General features: G+C 41.8%; 1 protein-coding gene across 1 annotated transcript in view; it reads right to left on the bottom strand.

Annotated features, from left to right (window-relative positions):
- Nucleotides 1-22,978, bottom strand: part of LOC106613129 (SPRY domain-containing SOCS box protein 4) — a 58,005-nt gene extending 35,027 nt beyond the window's left edge. Inside the window, exon 1 of the mRNA XM_014215085.2 lies at nt 22,532-22,978. The gene's annotated coding sequence lies outside the window, so the exon portion shown is untranslated. The remainder of the gene's footprint in view (nt 1-22,531) is intronic.
- Nucleotides 22,979-23,714: the final 736 nt, after the last annotated feature.

Consider the following 23,714-nt stretch of genomic DNA (forward strand, 5'->3'; position numbering starts at 1 on the left):
TGACAAAAAAATTCTAAATATTCCATTACCGTACTTCGAAGCATGTCAACCGCTGTTTAAAATCAATTTTTACGCCATTTTTCTCATAGAAAAGCGATAATATTCCGACAGGGAATCTCCTTTTCGGCAAACAGAGGAAAAAAAAAAAAATCACAAAGGCGGGGGCGGTCGGGTCATGCGCCTAAGCCCAGTGTCCCTTGATCGGCCACTTGAGAAAGGCGATAATGTGTTTCAGCCTGGGGCTGGGATGACGACATTCTGTTTTTTCCCGGGCTCTGAGCGCCTATGGACGACGTAGGAAGTGTCACGTTAGAGCAGAGATCCTTAGTAAAAGATAGAGATGGAAAAGAAGTTCAAGAAATGGTCAGACAGGCCACTTCCTGTAAAGGAATCTCTCAGGTTTTGACCTGCCATTTGAGTTCTGTTATACTCACAGACACCATTCAAACAGTTTTAGAAACTTTAGGGTGTTTTCTATCCATATGTAATAAGTATATGCATATTCTAGTTACTGGGTAGGAGTGGTAACCAGATTAAATCGGGTATGTTTTTTATCCAGCCGTGTCAATACTGCCCCCTAGCCCTAACAGGTTAATGTTTTTTCTCCACAATTTTGTGATTTCCAAATTGGTAGATACAATCTCCTCCCATCGCTGCAAATCCTGTACGGACTATGGAGAGGCTAAGGTCGAGAGCCATGCGTCCTCCGAAACACGACACTGCCAAGTCACACTGCTTCCTGACGCACTGCTCGCTTAACCCGGAAGCCAGCCACACCAATGTGTTGAAGGAAACACCATACACCTTGCAACCGTGTCAGCATGCATGCGCACGGCCCGCCACAGGTGTCGCTAGAGCGCGACGGAACAAGGACATCACGGCTGGCCAAAACCTCCCCTAAACTGGACTGATTGTGCATCACCTCATGGGTCTCCCGGTCGAGGCCGGCTGCGACACAGCCTGGGATCGAACCCGGATCTGTAGTGACACCTCAAGCACTGCAGTGCCTTAGACCGCTGCGCCACTTGGGAGGCCAGCAATCTCAGTGTTCAGGCGACTCCTCTTCAAACGTTAACCAGGTGTGTAGTGCCTCACCGCCGGTTGTTTGCTGGCTAAATTGGCCATTAGGCCTGGGCGGAATTGATGAAATGACTCCGTCGATGTAGTACATTTCTCAGCCTCAGGCAAACAGGCCTCTAATCACAATGTGACTACAAGGTCTCTCGTGTACAGAATAATTCCCAGCCTCCACACACACACCCTCCAGACAACAAACATATCCTCACGGTGCCCCTGCTGCTTCCACCTTCCAGCAAAATAGACCCAAACACACACTTAACAAATCCAAATCAGCACCAAACCAGCAGTAAATTCCATCCTCAACCAAGTGATGAACCACTGGAGACTAGACTACCCAGCCAAGACTACATCCATCAGCTGTGTAAAGTGCTGCCGCCTCCAGTTTCACTGGGTGGAAACCTGGTTCTAATTGGGAGTTTATCCACCTGCTGAGTCTCCAGATGTTGCTGGGCGGAACTGGGGGCTCTCTGCCACTTGATGAGACTAGAGGGGATGAGAGATGTCAGCCCTGATTAATACATCACGCCTTTCTCATTACAGCTACTTTCACCTCTCCCACAATCTCCCCGCTCACTCTCCCTCAGTCTCCAGCGGTCAGCAGCAATTAAGCAAAATGAAGATTGGAGAGCAGGCCGTTTGGTAGCTAAGGCCCTAAATAAAAACTTCAGTTAAAGCAGTGGGAGTAGGATGTGATATCTATTGGCTGCTGCTGTAAAGCTGCAGTTTCATAGACTATAAAAATAAGATTGTATTAAGCAGAGGCCTGTTACCCCAGAGAGGTTATGTGGGACGCTAGCGACAGCCAGTGAAATAGCAGGGAGGCAAATTCAAAACAAAAATCTCATCATTCAAATTTCTCAAACATACCTATTATATCCCATTTTAAAGATACACTTCTCGTTAATCCTACCACATTGAAATCGGACAAAAAGACTTTACAGCGAAAGCATAACATTGGATTATGTTATGACAGCGCTGAGACAAGAAAAACCACAGCCATTTTCCAAGCAAGGAGAGGTGTCACAAAAACCAGAAATACTGCTAAAATGTATCACTAACCTTTGATCTTCATCAGATGACACTCCCAGGACTCAATGTTACACAATACATTTATGTTTTGTTTGATAAAGTTCATATTTATATTAAAAAAAACATTTTACATTGGCGCGTGATGTTCAGAAAATGTTTTGCCTCCAAAACTCCCGGTGAATGAGCACATCAATTTACAAAAATACTCATCATAAACGTTGATAAAATTTACAAAAGTTCCTGAAAGAATTATAGATACCCTTCTCCTTAATGCAATCGCTGTGTCAGATTTCAAAATAGCTTTACGGCGAAAGCACATTGTTCAATATTCTGAGTACAGAGCTCAGCCATCAAAGCAAGCTATACAGTTACCCGCCAAGTTCTGGAGTCAACAAAACTCAGAAATAGTATTATAAATCTTCACTTACCTTTGCTGATCTTCGTCGGAATGCACTCCCAGGACTCCCACTAGAAATGTTAGTTTTGTTCGATAAACTCCATATTTATGTCCAAATACCTCCATTTTGTTCGCGCATTCAGATCACTATTCCAAAGGCACAGTGCGCGAGCGTAAAACCCTAGACGAAAAGTAAAAAAGTTCCATTGTCAAACGATGTTTACAATCAATCCTTATGGTCTTTTTATCATAAATATTCAATAATATTCCAACCGGACAATAGCGTATTCATTACAGAGGAAAAAGAAGGAACGGCGCACCTGCGCAGTAAACAACTCATTGGTCTCAGGCAGTCCACTTGTTGAGTCAGCTCTTATTCTTTCCCCAGTAACAGTAGAAGCATGAAACAATGTTCTAAAGACTGTTGACATCTAGTGGAAGCCTTAGGAAGTGCAAAATGAACCCTAAGTCACTGTATAGGTAATCACTTGAAAAACTACAAACCTCAGATTTCCACACTTCCTGGTTGGATTTTTCTCAGGTTTTTGCCTGCCATATGAGTTCTGTTATACTCAGACATTCAAACAGTTTTAGAAACTTCAGTGTTTTCTATCCAAATCTACTAATAATATGCATATCCTACCTTCTGAGCCTGAGTAGCAGGCAGTTTACTACGGGCACGCCTTTCATCCGGACGTCAAAATACTGCCCCCTACCCTAGAGAAGTTAAGTTACACAGCTGAATAGCAACAGTATCCTTTTCACTACACAAAAAGGTATCTTGAGAAAAGGTACTGCGTTTTGTTCAAAAGAGTTCCAGGTATGCCAGTGTGCTCCAAGAGATAGTTGTGTGGTTCTCACATTCATGTGGAGATTAATCCAAAGGATACTCAACATCAAATGAACAGAAAAAGGACTCAGAAGAAAAAATATATATAATAATTCAACCTTTTAGGAATCTTAATCTGAGATCCATGTAGCATACATGCAAATGTTTCCATAGCAGGGCAGACTATAGTGCATACGATAAGGGATATATCAAGGGCACTTTGCATCATACGGAAAACCTGGGGGGGGCAGAGAAGTTGGACATGCTGGGCAGATCACAGTGCCCTTCCCTCAGGCCAAAAGTCCAGCATCATCATGACTGATCTGATTAAAGGGGTCATCTCTCCCAGCTCACCAGGCCCACAGGCAAAAAGAAACATGTGAGAGATGGGCAGCAGGTTGGAACAGCTAGAATTGAGACTCTCTTATTGCTCTTCCTTTACAATTGACCACCTGTTTCCTCCCCCTCATTCACCCACTGAATCTTCTTCAGTAAGGGTCTTTATTATTTCACTGTGCCCCCCCCCCGCCTTATACACACAGCACACGCCGAGGTTACCCTGACTCTAGCACTTAAAAATCGATAACCACTCTGTGGACAGACCGGTATGAGGGTTGAATGGGCATTGAAAAGATAGTGGCACTAAGGTCACAGCAAAACAAACAGTGAAAAAAAGGTCAGATTCCTCGTTTGTTTGGGTACTGGTTTCTCTCAACACTAAAACAAGTCATTATCTTTAGGTAAGTCCCTAAATGACTGGCACACACACACACAAAAAACAGCAGGTATGTACTACATCAAGACAATGATGATTTGGCTTGGGCTGCATCAAGCTCCCACTGGGCTAATCAGAGAGAACTGTGGGAAGCTGCTTCTTTGATTTGACTGGAGATCAGATCCCATCCATTGGTGTAGGCTGTTTATCTCCCAAATAAGCAGTCTTCCTTCTACAGTATCAACAAGCAGGGCTGCCACAATCGCATAACTGACAATTATGGGCAATAACCATGAACTTTATTTTCAAGTAGATATAGTTCACCCAATAGCAGTTTCGTACCGGCCAAACTTCTGCTCGGGTGATTACACAGAGAACATTATTACATCATCATGACAAGCACAGCGACTCAGAAAGCCTATCGCAGTAAACAAAAAACTTACGGTAAATAACGGAATAACTTTTTTTTTTTTTTATATGAAGCAAGTAGAGTTGGTAATCATTTTACGAGCACAAGGGGCATCAAAACTTTATTGTATTCATTAAATTGTAGCGTTATGTACTACAATAAAACCATTTAAAAAAAAATGACAACTGTGTCCATTTTGCATGACAATTAATAGTTACCCAACATTTAGAAATCATCACAGCCCTAACCAACAGCAGGTAATGGCAAGGTATGACAGACCTCACCTTGCCATTTTCTGTCTTCTCCAATTCTAGAAAAGACAATCATAGCAGCGCTGAGGCTGCTTCAATTTAGCTCACATGCACTTGGGAATGCAATTTATAGGGTGTGTGGTGGTGGAGGAAAACCCTATGGTACAATTGAGTGTTTTGCAGGTCAGGGGGAGAGAGGCTGGAAGAGTGAGTACTGTTTTCAATTATTTGACATTTCTATGGAAGACAGGGGCAAGCCATTTATCAGCGTGAGCCACTGGGGATATAAATATACCTCCATCTCCCTTCAACCCTGTGGTCTTCATCTCTCCACAAAACACTCAGGGTGTGTTTCTCCCCCAGACTGTACTTGACTTGTATACAAGTGCCGGGCTGAATAGCGTCGTAGGCACAAACATTAAATGGTGAAATAAAATTAAAATCTGCATGTCTTGCCAATGCAGCATGGAGATGAATCACCCTGGGTGCATCTCATACACCGCTCCCTCCTTCCTCACTTCACCACCCCCATGAGACACAGTAAATTAGCTCCCAAAATACCCAGCCGGCCCACCAGACACCACAGCATGAGCCTACAGACAGAGGGATTCTACAAGAACACAATCCTGAGACATGAGGCTCTGTCCAACCACTACTGGTCCACCCTGGCAGAGAGCACATTACAGGCCCATCACTGATAACAGGAATAATTAAAGTCATGAAATACTAAGAGATTGTTATTAAAATGAGAAATCAGACATTTGAAGCCCTGAGGCTCCGAGAACCCGAGACCAAAAACTAGAGCAAGGATGCAAGTACAGTAAACCTTCACTGCAAACTCCACCTGTTGTCAGTAATTTAACTAATTTGGAGCAGTCAGTTAATTGTACTCCACAAAGCCTTGGCGACTGGTAATAATGCATGTGGATTCATTTTGAACAAACAACACGCAGGCAAACAGTGTGCATTCGGAAAGTATTCAGACCTTGACTTTGTCCAAATTTTTACGTTACAGCCTTATTTTAAAAAACGTACTAAATAGTTTTTCCTCCCTCATCTAGCTGCACATAATACCTCATAATGACAAAGCAAAAACAGGTTCAGAAATCTTTGCAAATGTAGTAAAAATAAACTGAAATATCACTTTTACATAACTATTCAGAGCCTTTACTCTATACTTTGTTGAAGCACCTTTGGTAGCGATTACAGCCTTGAGCTTCGCACACCTGTATTTTGGGAGTTTGCCATTCTTCTCTGTAGATCCTCTTAAGCTCCGTCAGGTTGGATGGGGAACGTTGCTTCACAGCCATTTTCAGGTCTCTCCAAAGATGTTTGATCGGGGTTCAAGTCCGGGCTCCGACTGGGCCACTCAAGGACATTGAGACGTGTCCCGAAGCCACTCCTGTGTTGTCTTGGCTGTGTGCTTAGGGTCATTGTCAATGTCCTGAACACACTGAAGCAGGTTTTCGTCAAGGATCTCTGTACTTTGTTCCGTTCATCTTTCTCTGAAATCCTGACTAGTCTCCCAGTACCTGCCGCTGAAAAACATCCCCACAGCATGATTTTGCCATCACCACGCTTCACCGTAGGGATGGTGCCAGGTTTCCTCCAGACGTTACTTGGCATTCAGACCAACGAGATCAATCTTGGTTTCATCAGAACAGAGAATCTTGTTTCTCATGGTCTGCGTCCTTAAGTGCCTTTTGGCAAACCCCAAGCGGACCGTCACGTGCCTTTTACTGAGGAGTGGCTTCCGTCTGGCCAATCTACCATGAAGGCCTGATTGGTGGAGTGCTGCTTGTCCTTCTGGAAGGTTCTCCCATCTCCACAGAGGAACTCAAGAGCTCTGTCAGAGTGGCCATCGGGTTCTTGGTCACCTCCCTGACCAAGGCCCTCCTCCCCCGATTGCTCAGTTTGGCCAAGCAGCCAAGTCTGGGAAGAGTCTTGGTGGTTCCAAACTTCTTCCATTTAAGACAGATGGAGGCCATGGTGTTCTTGGGGAACTTCAATGCTGTGCCTCGACAATCCTGTCTCAGAACTCTATGGACAATTCCTTCAACACCATGGCTTGGTTTTTGCTCTGACATGCCCTGTCAACTTATATAGACAGGTGTGTGCCTTTCCAAATCATGTACAATCAATTGAAATCACTACAATCAAGTTGCAGAAAAAGGATGCAGCTGAGCTCAATTTGGAGTCTCGTAGCAAAAGGTCTGAATACTGAACTACCGTTCAAAAGTTGAGTCACTTAGAAATATCGTTTTCCATGAAAACATACATGAAATGAGTTGCTAAATGAAAAGGAAATACTCAAGACGTTGACAAAGTTATAATCATTTTTAATTGAAATAAGTGTCCTTCAAACTTTGCTTTCATCAAAGAATCCTCAATTTTCAGCAATTACAGCCTGCAGATCTTTGGCATTCCAGTTGTCAATTTGTTGAAGTAATCTAAAGATATTTCCCCCCAGGCTTCCTGAAGCACCTCACAAGTTGAATTGGCTCTTACATACCATACGGTCAAGCTGCTCCCACAACAGCTCAATAGGGTTGAGATCCAGTGACTGCTGGCCACTCCATTATAGACAGAATACCAGCTGACTGCTTCTTCCCCAAATAGTTCTTGCATAGTTTGGAGCTGTGCTTTGGGTCATTGTCCTGTTGTAGGAGGAAATTGTCTCCAATTAAGCACCGTCCACAGGGTATGGCATGGCGTTGCAAAATAGAGCGATAGCCTTCCTTCAAGATCTTTTACCCTGTCTCCCACTTAACCTGTTAGGGCTAGGGGGCAGTATTGACACGGCCGGATAAAAAAAACGTAGCCGATTAAATCTATTTACTACTCCTGCCCAGTAACTAGAATATGCATATAATTATTGGCTTTGGATAGAAAACACCCTAAAGTTCCTAAAACTGTTTGAATGGTGTCTGAGTATAACAGAACTCATATGGCAGGCCAAAACCTGAGAAGATTCCATGCAGGAAGTGGCCTGTCTGACAAGTGGTTGTTCATCTTGGCTCTTTTTATTGAAGACTGAGGATCTTTGCTATAACGTGACACTTCCTACGGCTCCCATAGGCTCTCAGAGCCCGGGAAAAAGCTGAACGATAGAGGCAGCCTCTGGCTGAAACACATTATCGCGTTTGGCAAGTGGCCGATCAGAGGACAATGGGCTTAGGCGCGTGCCCGAGTCGACCCCATGCTTTATTTTCTTTCGTCTGTTTACCTAAATGCAGATTCCCGGTCGGAATATTATCGCTTTTTATGAGAAAAATGGCATAAAAATTGATTTAAAACAGCGGTTGACATGCTTCGAAGTATGGTAATGGAATATTTAGACATTTTTTGTCACGAATTGCGCCATGCTCGTCACCCTTATTTACCCTTTCGGATAGTGTCTTGAACGCACGAACAAAACGCAGCTATTTGGATATAACAATGGATTATTTGGGACCAAACCAACATTTGTTATTGAAGTAGAAGTCCTGGGAGTGCATTCTGACAAAGAACAGCAAAGGTAATAACATTTTTCTTATAGTAAATCTGACTTTGGTGAGTGCTAAACTTGCTGGGTGTCTAAATAGCTAGCCCTGTGATGCCGGGCTATCTACTGAGAATATTGCAAAATGTGCTTTCACCGAAAAGCTATTTAAAAAAAAAAAAAATCTGACATATCGAGTGCATAGAGGAGTTCTGTATCTATAATTCTTAAAATAATTGTTATGCTTTTTGTGAACGTTTATCGTGAGTAATTTAGTAAATTCACCGGCAGTGTTCGGTGGGAATGCTAGTCACATGCTAGTCACATGCTAATGTAAAAAGCTGGTTTTTGATATAAATATGAACAAAACATGCATGTATTGTATAACATAATGTCCTAGGGTTGTCATCTGATGAAGATCATCAAAGGTTAGTGCTGCATTTAGCTGTGGTTTATGTGACATATGCTAGCTTGAAAAATGGGTGTCTGATTATTTCTGGCTGGGTACTCTGCTGACATAATCTAATGTTTTGCTTTCGTTGTAAAGCCTTTTTGAAAATCGGACAGTGTGGTTAGATTAACGAGAGTCTTGTCTTTAAAATGGTGTAAAATTGTCATATGTTTGAAAAATTGACATTTTTGCATTTTTGAGGTATTTGAATAACGCGCCACGGGATTACACTGGCTGTTGAGTAGGTGGGACGCTTGCCCATAGAGGTTAACCACCACCAAAAAGCACCCCCAGAAATGACATTGCCTCCATGCTTGACAGATGGCGTCAAGCACTCCTCCAGCATCTTTTCATTTTTTCTGCGACAAATGTTCTTTGTGATCCGAACACCTCAAACTTGGATGCATCTGTCCATAACACTTTTTCCCAATCTACGTCTGTCCAGTGTCTGTTCTTTTGCCCATCTTAATCTTTTCTTTTTATTGGCCAATCTGAGATATGGCTTTTTCTTTGCAACTCTGCCTAGAAGGCCAGCATCCCGGAGTTGCCTCTTCACTGTTGATGTTGAGACTGGTGTTTTGCGAGGACTATTTAACTTCTTGAGGGCCGGTGGCAGTATTCGGAATTTTGGATGACTGACGTGCCCAAAGTAAACTGCCTGTTACTCAGGCCCAGAAGCTAGGATTATTATACCTTTATTTCAACAAGGAACACAGACTGAGACCAAGTTCTCTTTTACAGCTGGGCCCTGTGTATACATGTTTACACATACAGTTTATGGACAATGATTAAAAAACTAAACAATACAAACAAATCGATCACAGATAACACAAAAATACAACAGATTTAATTTACACATAGTAGAATAACACTAAGAGCACAAAAACTTGCATTACCCGAAACAGTTACAAGCAATACAAAAATAAAAATGCTCCAATAAATATTTAAAATGAGCAGGGGGGGGGACAAGAGTCTCAAGTTTAAGTTTAGTCTGCAGGCTATTCCATAGGCAAGAAGCTTAACAGGAAAAGGCAGCCATACCCAACTTTGTGGAAATCGCATGGGCCTCAAGTGTAATCCATGCTTGAGACCTGGTTTTAGGAATTATAATTCTAATATTGATGAGTGATGATAAATAAGAAGGTAGCTTATTCAGAAGTGCTTTATAGACAAACACGAGAGCATGTTCTCGTCTCACGGACAGCGAAGTCCAACCCACATTTTGATATAAAACACAGTGTCGAGTTCTGTAGCTAGCACCCGTAATAACCTAACCTAATAACCTAAGTGCGCAATGATAAGTAGCATCCAGCGATTTAAGTGTTGATGCCGTAGCATGCATGTAAATAATATCCCCATAATCTATAACAGACAAAAGTAGCTTGCACATTGTGTCTTCTATTTGTAGAGGACAAGCATGTCCTGTTTCTATAGAGGAAGCCTAGCTTGATTTTTAGCTGTTTACAAAGTTTGTCAATATGCATTTTAAAAGTCTGTTTATCATCCAACCATATCCCTAAGTATTTATATGCATATAACTGGTAGTATTGGATAGAAAACACTGAAGTTTCTAAAACTGTTACAACAATGTCTGTGAGTAAAACAGAACTGATATGGCAGGCGAAAACCCAAGGAGAAGCCATCTGGGATTTTTTTATTTAGGTGTCTGCCCATTCAAATCTTTTTTTATTGGGAAAATCAAAGGAATACCTCCCAGATTGCAGTTCTAGGACTTCCACTATATGTCAGTCTTTAGAAAGTTTCAGGCTTGTTTTTTGAAAAATGAGCTAGAATTTGTAGTTTCTTGGTGGCTCCCATTTTGACTGTAGTATTGTGCCGCGTGTGGATTTGGGCGGGCACTTTGTTATTTATCTCCGGTAATGAACATATTATTCTCCGTCTTCAATTGTATTGTTTACTTGCATATTAGGGTACCTGAGGATTGATTAGAAATGTAGTTTGACTTGTTTGGATGAAGTTAATTGGTAACTTTCGGGATTCATTTGTACGCATTTTGAACGAGGGAAACAGGTGGATTACTGAGTCAAGCGCGCCAACTAAACTGACTTTTTTGGGATATAAAGGACTATCGAACAAAACGACCATTTGATGTGTAGATGGGACCCTTGGGATTGCAAACAGAGGAAGATCTTCAAAGGTAATTGATGTATTATTTTATCGCCATTTCTGACTTTCGTGACGCCTCTGCTTGTTTGGAAAATGTTTGTAATGCGTTTGTACGCGGGGCGCTGTCCTCAGATAATCGCATGGAATGCTTTCGCCGTAAAGCCTTTTTTTAAATCTGCCAAAGCGGCTGGATTAACAAGAAGTTGAGCTTTTAAATGATGTATGACACTTGTATTTTCATGAATGTTTAATATTACGATTTTGTATTTGGCGCGCTCCGATTTCACCGGATGCTGTCGAATTTGATCCCGTTAACGGGATTGAAGCTGCCAGTTGAGGACTTGTGAGGCATCCGTTTGTCAAACTAGACACTAAGGTACTTGTCCTCTTGCTCAGTTGTGCACCGGGGCCTCCCACTTCTTTCTATTCTGGTTAGAGACAGTTTGCACTGTTCTGTGAGGGGAGTAGTACACCGCGTTGTACGAGATCTTCATTTCTTGGCAATTTCTCGCATGGAATAGCCTTAATTTCTCAGAACAAGAAAAGACTGACGAGTTTCAGAAGAAAGTGCTTTGTTTCTGGCCATTCTGAGCCTGTAAATCAAGCTGATGCTCCAGATACTCAACTAGTCTAAAGAAGGCCAGTTTTATTGCTTCTTAAAAAAAATAAAAAATAATAATCAGCACAACAGTTTTCAGCTGTGCTAACATAATTGCAAAAGGGTTTTCTAATGATCAATTAGCCTTTTAAAATGGTAAACTTTGATTAGCTAACAATCTGCCATTGGAACACAGGAGTGATGGCTGCTGATAAATGGGCCTCTGTACGCCTATGCAGATATTCCACAAATCAGCCATTTCCAGCTACAATAGTCATTTACAACATCAACAATGTCTACACTGTATTTCTGATCAATTTGATGTTATTTTAAATGGACAAAGTGCTTTTCTTTCAAAAACAAGATATTTCTAAGTGACCCCAAACTTTTGAACGGTAGTGTATCTGTTTTTCTATTTTTAATACATTTGCTGAAATAAAAAAACTTTTTTCACTTTGTCATTATGTGGTATTGTGTAGATTGATGAGGAAAATGTGAAAAAAAGTATAGGGATTTGAATACACTAAATTGTGGAGGTCAGACATGCCCGTTTTACCAAGCGACATGATCAGCTTCCACAACGCTTAGCCGAACGGGCAAGTCTGGCAAAGTGTATTTTTAGTTATATCATTTATGGGTCACTCAGCTTGGCCCTTTGACAGCCTCCCTAATTAAAAATGTAAAACAAAACCTTTCGTGACAAATATCATTTCAGTTTCTCACATCTTTGATCCTGTCCCCTGGCTTATTCTGCGTCACTGAGCTTGTCAAAACCCCCCAGGGAGCGATGAACCCCCCAGGAGAGATTACCCCGTTTGGGATAGACAGACAGCCATCACTCATCTATTCTCAACCCAGTCTGGAGAGCTGGGTGATGTGGACAGGGATGTGATGACCTCTACTCATAACAGGGCCCTGCCGTGATGGCTTCACACACAAGCGCTGTATGCATTAAAAAGACTCAGTCAGGTACAAAGAATAACATTTTCCAGCTCTGCATTACTAGTCTCGGCTGGCCGGTGATTGACTGAACACTGAAGGACTTGTGTATTGTTCAGCGTACGCCGGAGCTAAGGGGGACTTTGAGAAGTAGTCTTCAGTCACAGTCGTGTTCTGGTCAACAAGACTCACTGTGCAGGGACCACTGTCATGTCAAACCTGCTGGGAAGGCCTAGACTGAGTCTACTGCTGCCTAGCAAACATAGCCTAACTGGAGAAGCAACAGCCATCGTGTAGTGTGCCATCGCACAGCGCCTTCGTGCTGAGCCGCCATGCTGTCTCCATCTGGAAAGCTAGTGGATGTGCAGGATTATGGTCAGCTTATCAAGGTCCTGTTGAACAGCTGATTTTTTACAATGTCATGTGTTCATGCAGCGCTCCTGGAACCCCCAGTAGCGCTCCTGGAACCCCCAGTAGCGCTCCTGGAATCTGCTGGCAAGAGGACAAGCGTTAATGTCAAGTCCTACTGTTCCATTAGGCTGAGATGAGAAGGGGGAAGTGATGCGTGACTGACTATTCTGAGCAGGTCAGTCAGGGTGAGAATTATCTGTGTGCCCGTCTGTGGATAGCAGCGCAGAGACATTGCCCTGTGTCTGACCCAGGCAACGGGTACAACGCTTTGCATGCCAGATAGAACAGACTGTAAAACAGATGAGAAAAAGCAGCAGAGCTGGGGTGAGTTCTCACTAACATACTGGAAGGAATACTTCCTGGTGCGTGATTTAGTGACATGACACAGCGATCTCTCAACCTATAAGACTACGGTGAACCTGACCATACGCTGAACTAAACTGAAAGACCAATTTGGTGGGAAAACCCAATGCCATTCATGATTATTAGAACTTTACAAAACTCCCATCCTCCCAGATACATGTCACTGGGGACTAGGGCTTGATCTGAACAGCATGTGACAGAAAGAAAACAGATGTTTTGTTTGGGGGCAGTGCTGTGTGTTAGAGTTGGCTGAACCCAAGTGGTCCTTCATGCTACTCTATTTCTCTAATGCAAATAGGGAACGCGTTGATCTGTCACTTAGACACACAAGGACAGACACACATTTGTCAGAAACTGCCCAGGGCTCTCGCTCACTCTATCAATTGCTACCATCGTTCCCAAACTCAACCATTTCTATTATCTTTTAGGCAGCTACTCGTGATAAAGGTTAGAAGTGCCTGTCTCAAACTAATTGATTAAAAATAAATTTTTAAATGACGAGGGAAATTGCAATCTCATTAATTTTAAATAATTATCTCACTGTCAGATCAATTTGATCCCCAGTCTTACTCCCATGTCTCTCCCTCCAGCCCCCTCTCCTCGTCTCTCCCTCCAGCCCCCTCTCCTCGTCTCTCCCTCCAGCCCACTCGGTACATTTCCCTGTATCCTGCTCCCCATTTTCCATTTCAGTCAAACTGTGCTTTCCTGCTCTCCTCTCCTTTAGTTCAGACTCATGCAAAACCATATTGGTCTTTTGCATGCCCCGTCTGGTCTAATCTGATTTAGGGGGAACAGAGGTGAACATGCTGTACATCAAGATTACCATCAAAAGAGTCTGCCGACTGACTTATACACTAACACACAGTTACCTGGATACAAATGGGAGTAATATATTTGTATTAAGGCTCATTTTAGAATATCCAAGACCAGAAAGATGTGCAATGCATATCGATTGTCATCCTACTCATCACAAAAGTAAACTCAGCAAAAAAAATAAATGTTCTCACTTTCAACCTCGTTTATTTTCAGCAAACTTGTGTAAATATTTGTATGAACATAAGATTCAACAACTGAGACAAACTGAACAAGTTCCACAGACATGTGACTAACAGAAATTGAATAATATGTCCCTGAACAAAGGGGGGGGGGGGGTCAAATTCAAAAGTAACTGTCAGTATCTGGTGTGGCCACCAGCTGCATTAAGTAGTGCAGTGCATCTCCTCCTCATGGACTGCACCAGATTTGCCTGTGCTTGCTGTGAGATGTTACCCCACTCTTCCACCAAGGCACCTGAGCAGGTTCTCAGACTGGGGCGAAGGTTCACCTTCCAACAGAACAACGACCCTAAGCTCACAGCCAAGACAACGCAGGAGTGGCTTAGTCACAAGTCTCTGAATGTCCTTGAGTGGCTCAGCCAGAGCCCGGACTTGAACCCAATCAAACATCTCTAGAGAGACCTGAAAATAGCTGTGCAGCGACACACCCCTTCCAATCTGAGAGCTTGAGAGGATCTGCAGAGAAGAATGGGAGAAACTCCCGAAATACAGGTGTACCAAGTTTATAGAGTCATTCCCAAAAAGACTTGAGGCGGTAGTCGCTGCTAAAGGTGCTTCAACAAAGTACTGAGTAAATGGTCCTAATACTTATGTAAATGTGTTTTATTTAAATGTTTCTCTGAAAATATGTTTTTGCTTCGTCATTAATGGGGGTAGTGTGTGTAGATTGATGACATTTTTTTTGTTTTAATACATTTTAGAATAAGGCTGTAACGTAACAAAATGTATACTTTTCGAAAGCACTGCTTAATTGAGTTATTTATGCAACTTTAATACAAAACGTTGAGCTATAGGTTTGGATTTTGAATACATTACAAGGCTGCATGGTGGGACTAATGATGAATTGAAAAAAAGTCACATGAAAAGGCATGAGCTCTGATTTGTTTCTTGTTCAAGCTGCACATGCTTCATTCACAATTTCACAAGCACTTGATAATATTGTCACCGGGCCTTAAATTTCCCGGTGGCATCCCCCTTGTGAGGCCATAATGCCCACTAAAAAAATCCATGCCTTTTGCGGCCAGTGGTCGTTGTGCCCTTGGGCTGAATATAATTATACTTTGTCAGCCAAAAAGAGTAGACCTAACAAACAGCAAAAGTACTAGCCTCTCACTACTATCCCCTATAGTACAAAAGTTGACCTATTCTATTGGTCAACTTGTCCTTCTGTGAAAATGATTTTGCCCAAACTATGCATGCCAGTTAGGCTCTACAGCATCTATAAAGCTGATTAATGTGCTTCATTTTGAGAAGTTATTTGGCCACTAGTTGTGACACAAACCTTATCAAAACATATAGGCCTATGGGCGAGGCTACATGAGGTGTGCGACTACGATTTGAAAAAGTTGCAACAAATAAAGACATGAGCCGTTTGTCTTACTGGACAAGCTTGGCATCATTCACAAGTGATAATTGATAAGGCTAATATTGTCACTAGAAAAGTTGTGGTCAGACGCACATCCTTAAAAACATAGGTGCTAGGCTAATAAAGAACACTAGCATAGAACAAGGCCCGCAAACTGTTAAAGCTCCCAATTCACCGCTTTATTGACAACATTTCGGTCCGAAACAGATCTACATCCGATCAAAAAAGAGCTGACGAACATCCGCTTCGGATCAAAACGTTGTAAATAAAGCGGTGACTTGGGAGCTAACAGTGTGCAGGCCTTCTTGTTCTATACTAGGCTAATATTGTCACCCATCAGACTATTCTAAATGTCTTTAAATATACAAAATTGTGTGAAATTTGTTTTGATTTCGAATAGACCATTATCATGGAACAGGGGCATGTAGGCTATACTCCTGTTGTAAAGCTTAGTAAATGTGCTTAATATTAGAAAAGTTGACAGATAAATAGTAGGCCTAGCCTATAGAAAGCTGATGGGATCCTCTTTTTAATAGAGGCCATCAAAATCTTTAATGCAATTGCATAGGCTGTCATGAAGAGTGATTGGATTTTCAATTACATTGATATCAGAGTGATTAGAGGAACAATAGAGTGCTAAGTCCCAGGCAGTTAGAAAGTTTGGTAGGATACTACTGACCAGCAGCAGCATCAGAGCTTGGAGAAGCCTAATTACCGTGACTAAACGGTCACATGGAATTTTTCCAACAATTGTTTACAGACAGATTATTTCACTGTATCACAATTCTACATACATTAAGGTGACTGTGACTAAACAGCTTGGAAAATTCCAGAAATTGATGTCATGGCGTTAGAAGCTTCTGATAGGCTAATTGACATAATTTGAGTAAATTGGAGGTGTACCTGTGGATGTATTTCAAGGCCTATCTTCAAACTCAGTGCCTCCTTGCTTGACATCAGGGGAAAAAAAAAAAAAAGAGCCAAGACTTCAGAAAAAAAATGTAGACCTCCACAAGTCTGGTTTATCCTTGGGAGCAATTTACAAACGCCTGAAGGTACCACGTTCATCTGTACAAACAATAGTATGCAAGTATAAACACCATGGGACCACGCAGCCGTCACATCGCTCAGGGAGGAGACTCGTTCTGTCTCCTAGAGATGAAAGAACTTGGGTGCGAAAAGTTCAAATCAATCCCAGAACAACAGCAAAGGACCTTGTGAAGACGCTGGAAGAAACAGGTACATAATAGAGACATAACCTGAAAGGTCACACAGCAAGGAAGAAGCCACTGCTCCAAAACCGCCATAAAAAAAGGCAGACTACGGTTTGCAACTGCACATGGGGACAAAGATTGTACTTTTTGTACTGGTCTGATGATACAAAAAAACAAATGTTTGGCCATAATGACCATTGTTATGTTTGGAGGGAAAAGGGGGAGGCTTGCAAGCCGAAGAACACCATCCCAACTGTGAAGCACACCATCCCAACCATGAGGCACGGGGGTGGCAGGATCATGTTGTGGGGGTGCTTTGCTGCAGGAGGGATTGGTGCAATTCACAAAATAGATGGCATCATGAGGATGGAAAATTATGTGGATATATTGAAGCAACATCTCAAGACATCAGTCAGGAAGTTAAAGCTTGGGTCTTCCAAATAGACATTGGAAGTATGCTTGGGGTCAAAGTTGTGGCAAAATGGCTTAATAATAAGGACCACAAAGGCAAGGTATTGGAGTGGCCATCACAAAGCCCTGACCTCAACCCTATAGAAAATTTGTGGGCAGAACTGAAAAAGCGCGTGCCAGCAAGGAGGCCTACAAACCTGACTCAGTTACACCAGCTGTCAGGGGGAATGGGCCAAAATCCACCGAACTTATTGTGGGAAGCTTGTGGAAGGCTACCCGTTTGCCACAAGTTAAACAATTTAAAGGCAATGCTACCAAACACTAATTGAGTGCATGTAAACTACTGACCCACTGGGAATGTATTGAAATAAATAAAACCTGAAATAAAATCACTCTACCATTATTCTGACATTTCACATTCTTAAAATAAAGTTGTGATCCTAACTGACCCAAGACAGGGAATTTTTATTTGGATTAATTGTCAGGAATTGTGAAAAACTGAGTTTAAATGTATTTGGCTAAGGTGTATGTAAACTTCCGACTTCAACTGTATACATACACACAGAAAGTAGGTCACATGGGGGAGAGAAGTGCCGTGAGGTGTTGCTTTATTTGTTTTTTGAAACTAAATTAGCGGTTCACTTGCGCTATATGAGATGGGAGTTCCATGCCATCATTATTATGTATAATACTGTATGTTTCCCTGCAGGACTTGCTTTGTGGAGTGTGGTGTCAAAAACAGCTGAGCATCTCTTTATCACAGACAGACTTCTCCCCATCTTTACAACCACTGAATCAATATGTTTTGACCATGACGGTTTACAATCTAAAGTAACACCAAGCAACTTAGTCTCAACAGCCACACCATTCATTATCAGATTCAGCTGAGGTCTAGAACTTAGGGAATGATTTGTACCCAATAGTTTTAGAGATGTTGGGGGACCAGTATATTACTGGCCACACATTCCAAAAAATGACTGCAACTCTTTGTTTAGGGTTGCTGTGATTTCACAAATTGTGGTTGCAGACGTGTATAGGGTTTAATCATCAGCCTATAAGGACACAGGCTTTGTTTAATGCCAATGTCAGATCATTGGTAAAAATATTTTCTTTAAAGAGTAGAGGGCCTAGAGAACTGCCCTGTGGTACACCACACTTTACATGTTGAACATTAGAGAAGCTTCCATTAAAGAAAACCCTCTGTTCTATTAGATAGATATCATGGATTATGAGCTATGGCAGAGTTTAACCTCTCTGGGCTAGGCCTACGTAACAGCCACTTGCAGCCTGTGGCGCGATTTTCAAAACCTTAAAAATCCTATTACTTCAATTTCTCAAACATATGACTATTTTACAGCTATTTAAAGACAAGACTCTCGTTAATCTAACCACACTGTCCGATTTCAAGAAGGCTTTACAACGAAAGCAAAACATTAGATTATGTCAGCAGAGTACCAAGCCAGAAATAATCAGACACCCATTTTTCAAGCCAGCATATAATGTCACCAAAACCCAGAAGACAGCTAAATGCAGCACTCACCTTTGATGATCTTCATCAGATGACAACCCTAGGACATTATGTTATACAATACATGCATGTTTTGTTCAATCAAGTTCATATTTATATCAAAAAACCAGCTTTTTACATTAGCATGTGACGTTCAGAACTAGCATACCCCCGCAAACTTCCGGGGAATTCGCTAACATTTTACTAAATTACTCACGATAAACGTTCACAAAAAGCATAACAATTATTTTAAGAATTATAGATACAGACCTCCTCTATGCACTCGATATGTCCGATTTTAAAATAGCTTTTGGTGAAAGCACATTTTGCAATATTCTAAGTACATAGCCCAGGCATCACGGGCTCGCTATTTAGACACCTGGCAAGTTTAGCACTCACCATAATCATATTTACTATTATAAAAGTTTCATTACCTTTTGTTGTCTTCGTCAGAATGCACACCCAGGACTGCTACTTCAATAACAAATGTTGGTTTGGTCCAAAATAATCCATCGTTATATCCGAATAGCGGCGTTTTGTTCGTGCGTTCCAGACACTATCCGAAATGGTAAAGAAGTGTCGCGCGCATGGCGCAATTCGTGACAATAAAATTCTAAATATTCCATTACCGTACTTCGAAGCATGTCAACCGCTGTTTAAAATCAATTTTTACGACATTTTTCTCGTAGAAAAGCGATAATATTCCGACAGGGAATCTCCTTTTCGGCAAACAGAGGAAAAAAAATCACAAAGGCGGGGGCGGTCGGGTCACGCGCCTAAGCCCAGAGTCCCTTGATCGGCCACTTGAGAAAGGCGATAATGTGTTTCAGCCTGGGGCTGGAATGACGACATTCTGTTTTTTCCCGGGCTCTGAGCGCCTATGGACGACGTGGGAAGTGTCAGGTTAGAGCAGAGATCCTTAGTAAAAGATAGAGATGGAAAAGAAGTTCAAGAAATGGTCAGACAGGCCACTTCCTGTAAAGGAATCTCTCAGGTTTTGACCTGCCATTTGAGTTCTGTTATACTCACAGACACCATTCAAACAGTTTTAGAAACTTTAGGGTGTTTTCTATCCATATGTAATAAGTATATGCATATTCTAGTTACTGGGTAGGAGTGGTAACCAGATTAAATCGGGTATGTTTTTTATCCAGCCGTGTCAATACTGCCCCCTAGCCCTAACAGGTTAAAAAGCTATAACATAAGTTCTCAACAAGTTATGGTCAATAATATTCTAGGCTGCACTGAAATCTAACAGCACAGCTCCCATAATATTCTTATTATCAATTTATTTTAACCAAGCAGCCATTTGTGTCAGTGCAGCACATGTTGAGTGCTCTTCTCTATAAGCAAGCTGAAAGTATTAATTGTTTACAGAGAAATAACATTGTATTTGGTCCCCCCTAAAAATCCAACAGTTTGCCTATCCCAGCTCTGCATCTGTGTGGTCATGATGCACTGTGGATGTAGCCCACCCAGGTGGCTACAGGGTCAGGTGACCTATGAACATGACTGAGGTCATGGGTTCAAACTCCAGATGTTAATGTGTGGGGGCCATGAATGGTTCTACACCAGAAAATAAAATATGGACTGCTTCCTACCCCAGGGAACTATTCATTGATTAGGCCTATATGCAACCACAAAGTGAATAGTTTCATTAACCTTGGACAGACAGGAAAAAACGACCAAATATACCTGCCAGAAAGAATTGATTAAATGGAAGAAACCACCAATTAAAAAGTGAAAGCTATGGCAGGCCAAAACCTGAGAAGAAAGAAGCGTCTCTGAATTTTAAAAAGCCAGGCGCGCCGAGAGATGCAGGCCATGGCTGAAAAGCAGGCGGGAGAAAATAGACGTGCACAAGACGACTCCATGTTTACATTTTCAGTCTTTGAACGAAAACAACGACTCCTGGTCGGAATATTATTGCTTTTTTACGAGAAAAATCGCATAAAAATTGATTTTAAACAGCGTTTGACATGCTTCGAAGTACGGTAATGGAATATTTTTACCTTTTTTATCACGAAACACGTCGGGCGTGTCACCCTTCTTTACCCTTCGGATAGTGTCTTGAACGCACGAACAAAACGCCGCTATTTGGATATAACCATGGATTATTTGGAACCAAACCAATATTTGTTATTGAAGTAGAAGTCCTGGGAGTGCATTCTGACGAAGAACAGCAAAGGTAATCAAATTTTTCTTATAGTAAATCTGAGTTTGGTGAGTACCAAACTTGGTGGGTGTCAAAATAGCTAGCCTGTGATGGCCGGGCTATCTACTCAGAATATTGCAAAATGTGCCTTCACCGAAAAGCCATTTTAAAATCGGACACCGCGATTGCATAAAGGAGTTCTGTATCTATAATTCTTAAAATAATTATGTTTTTTGTGAATGTTTATTGTGAGTAATTTAGTAAATTCACCGGTAGTGTTCGGTGGGAATGCTAGTCACATGCTAGTCACATGCTAATGTAAAAAGCTGGTTTTTGATATAAATATGAACTTGATTGAACAAAACATGCATGTATTGTATAACATAATGTCCTAGGAGTGTCATCTGATGAAGATCATCAAAGGTTAGTGCTGCATTTAGCTGTGGTTTGGGTTTATGTGACATTATATGCTAGCTTGAAAAATGGGTGTCTGATTATTTCTGGCTGGGTACTCTGCTGACATAATCTAATGTTTTGCTTTCGTTGTAAAGCCTTTTTGAAATATGACAGTGTGGTTAGATTAACGAGAGTCTTGTCTTTAGAATGGTGTAAAATTGTCATATGTTTGAGAAATTGAAATAATAGCATTTCTAAGGTATTTGAATATCGCGCTATGGGTTCCACTGGCTGTTGACTAGGGTGGGACCTAGCCCAGAGAGGTTAATGGGTTAGTTGTAAGCCTAGTCAAGAGTAAGCGAGGCTCCTACTCTGGTGACAACTAGGTGTAATGTACCATCCACTAAAACGCATTAAGGAAAGAAAAATCATTATCTATATAACTGGCTCCTCCACTTGTCCATCACACAGTAACTGGTCATCAGACACTTCATCTGGACAGTGCCCATGCCAGTTAGATGGTGTGGTTACCCGCTACTCCAGGGGATAAAGCATTTACCACTTAAAAAAGCATTACCGGCTACTCCAGGGGATAAAGCATTTACTACCAACAAACTGGAACAGATCCACTGGAATAGGCGTCCGATTTGGCAAACCCACATCCGTTGTAAAATACTGTATCTCTCTACTGTTTGCTCACGTCTGTAGACTCCCTCACAGACGTAAACTCCGCTGTGACAATGGGAAATCAAATTGAAACTGAAACTGAAACCATACATGCAAGTTCTGCAAAGGTGTACACCACAATACAGTGGACTAATATTTTCTGCAAAAAAAATCCTTTCTTACTGTAAGTAACAATTACGGTGGCCCTGTTCTCGACAATATGAGGTGCTGAATATTCTGCATGTTGTCAACTATTGGAAATGATTTATTTGCTTGCAGCCACAGAACATTTTCATTTTATCGTTTCGAAAACATTCTAACCAGTGTATTAACCTTTCGTCATAATTTTCCAAGCTATTGTAAACGGTGGGATGAATGAATAAAACGTCCTTTATAAGTAACGTTAGATGCCAAAGACAAGTTATTGTTTCTCAAGTTACCAACCGCGCTTCCCAGTAGACTTAATTTGATTCCGCTTGTTTTCAAAAAGTCCTAAATTAGCCTTCTCATGCGGTTTGAGTCGGTGCGGTCATAAAAACATGTACCAAAACAAAGTTGTAAACATTGACAAGTTTTCTAAACATCACGAATAAAGCATATTGAACAACACTATATAATGTGTTGAAACATGAGTATATTCGACGCAATAAAATGAAACAGGCAAGATATGTTTTTACTTACGTTCCAATGTAGCCAACAGCCTCGCCTGGCGATCGACAGAGATCTCACGAGGCCAAGTTCCCTCCTTGAGCAAAACAAAACCAAAACTGTTGGACTTTGCGTCGAAGATATTCATTTGGTTTCACTCAAGCCTTAACAACTCAAATGTTTCTGTTTCATCCGCGAATTTTCTCTATCGACGGGAATTCGAGACGGGCGGCTTCTTTGTCCCGCGAGCCATTCCTTGGATATCACCATTCATGTGTCGCTGACACACACACACTGATTGGCCACGTCGCTCGAGGGATAGACAGGATCGGGAATAGGTGAAGGCTAGGGCACCAGCAGAGCCATTTCTTTTCGCCGTCCTAAAGTCTGCCAATTTTCGTAGCAAGGATATAACGAGACAACTCAACACTGACCTCGGGGAGTGAATAAGAAGCCTCGTGTAAATTGGACAACACATCGCTGTTGAGAGAGAGAGTTGAACGTTTTATGAAACTAGCCTAAATGCAACTAAATATACTGAACAAAAATATAAACGTAACATAAAGTGTTGGTCCCATGTTTCATGAGCTGAAATAAAAGATTCCAGAAATTTTCCATACGCACAAAAAACATATTTCTCTCAAATTTAGTGCACACATTTCATAACATCCTTGTTAGTGAGCATTTATCCTTTGCCAAGATAGTCCATCCACCTGACAGGTGTAGCATATCAAGAAGCAGATTAAACAGAATAATCATTACACAGGTGCACATTGTGCTGGGAACAATACAAGGCCAGTTATAAAAAAAAAACACAATGCCACAGATGTCTCAAGTTTTAAGGGAGCGCACAATTGACATGCTGACTGCAGGAATGGCCACCAGAGCTGTTGCCAGACAATTTAATGTTAATTTCTCTACCATAAGACAACGTTTTAGAGAATTTGGCAGTACGTCCAACCGGTGTCACAACCGCAGACCACGTGTAACCACACAAGCCCAGAACCTCCACATCCGGCTTCTTCACCTGCGGGATCGGGATCATCTGAGACCAGCCACCCGGACAGCTGATGAAACTGAGGGTTAGCACAGCCAAAGAATGTCTGCACAAACTGTCAGAAATCGTCTTAGGGAAGCTCATCTGCGTGATCGTCATCCTCACCAGAATCTTGACCTGACTGCAGTTTGGCGTCGTAACCGACTTCAGTGGGCAAAT

The sequence above is a fragment of the Salmo salar genome, chromosome ssa09, assembly GCF_905237065.1.
Source record: "Salmo salar chromosome ssa09, Ssal_v3.1, whole genome shotgun sequence".
Taxonomy (NCBI): Eukaryota; Metazoa; Chordata; class Actinopteri; order Salmoniformes; family Salmonidae; genus Salmo; species Salmo salar.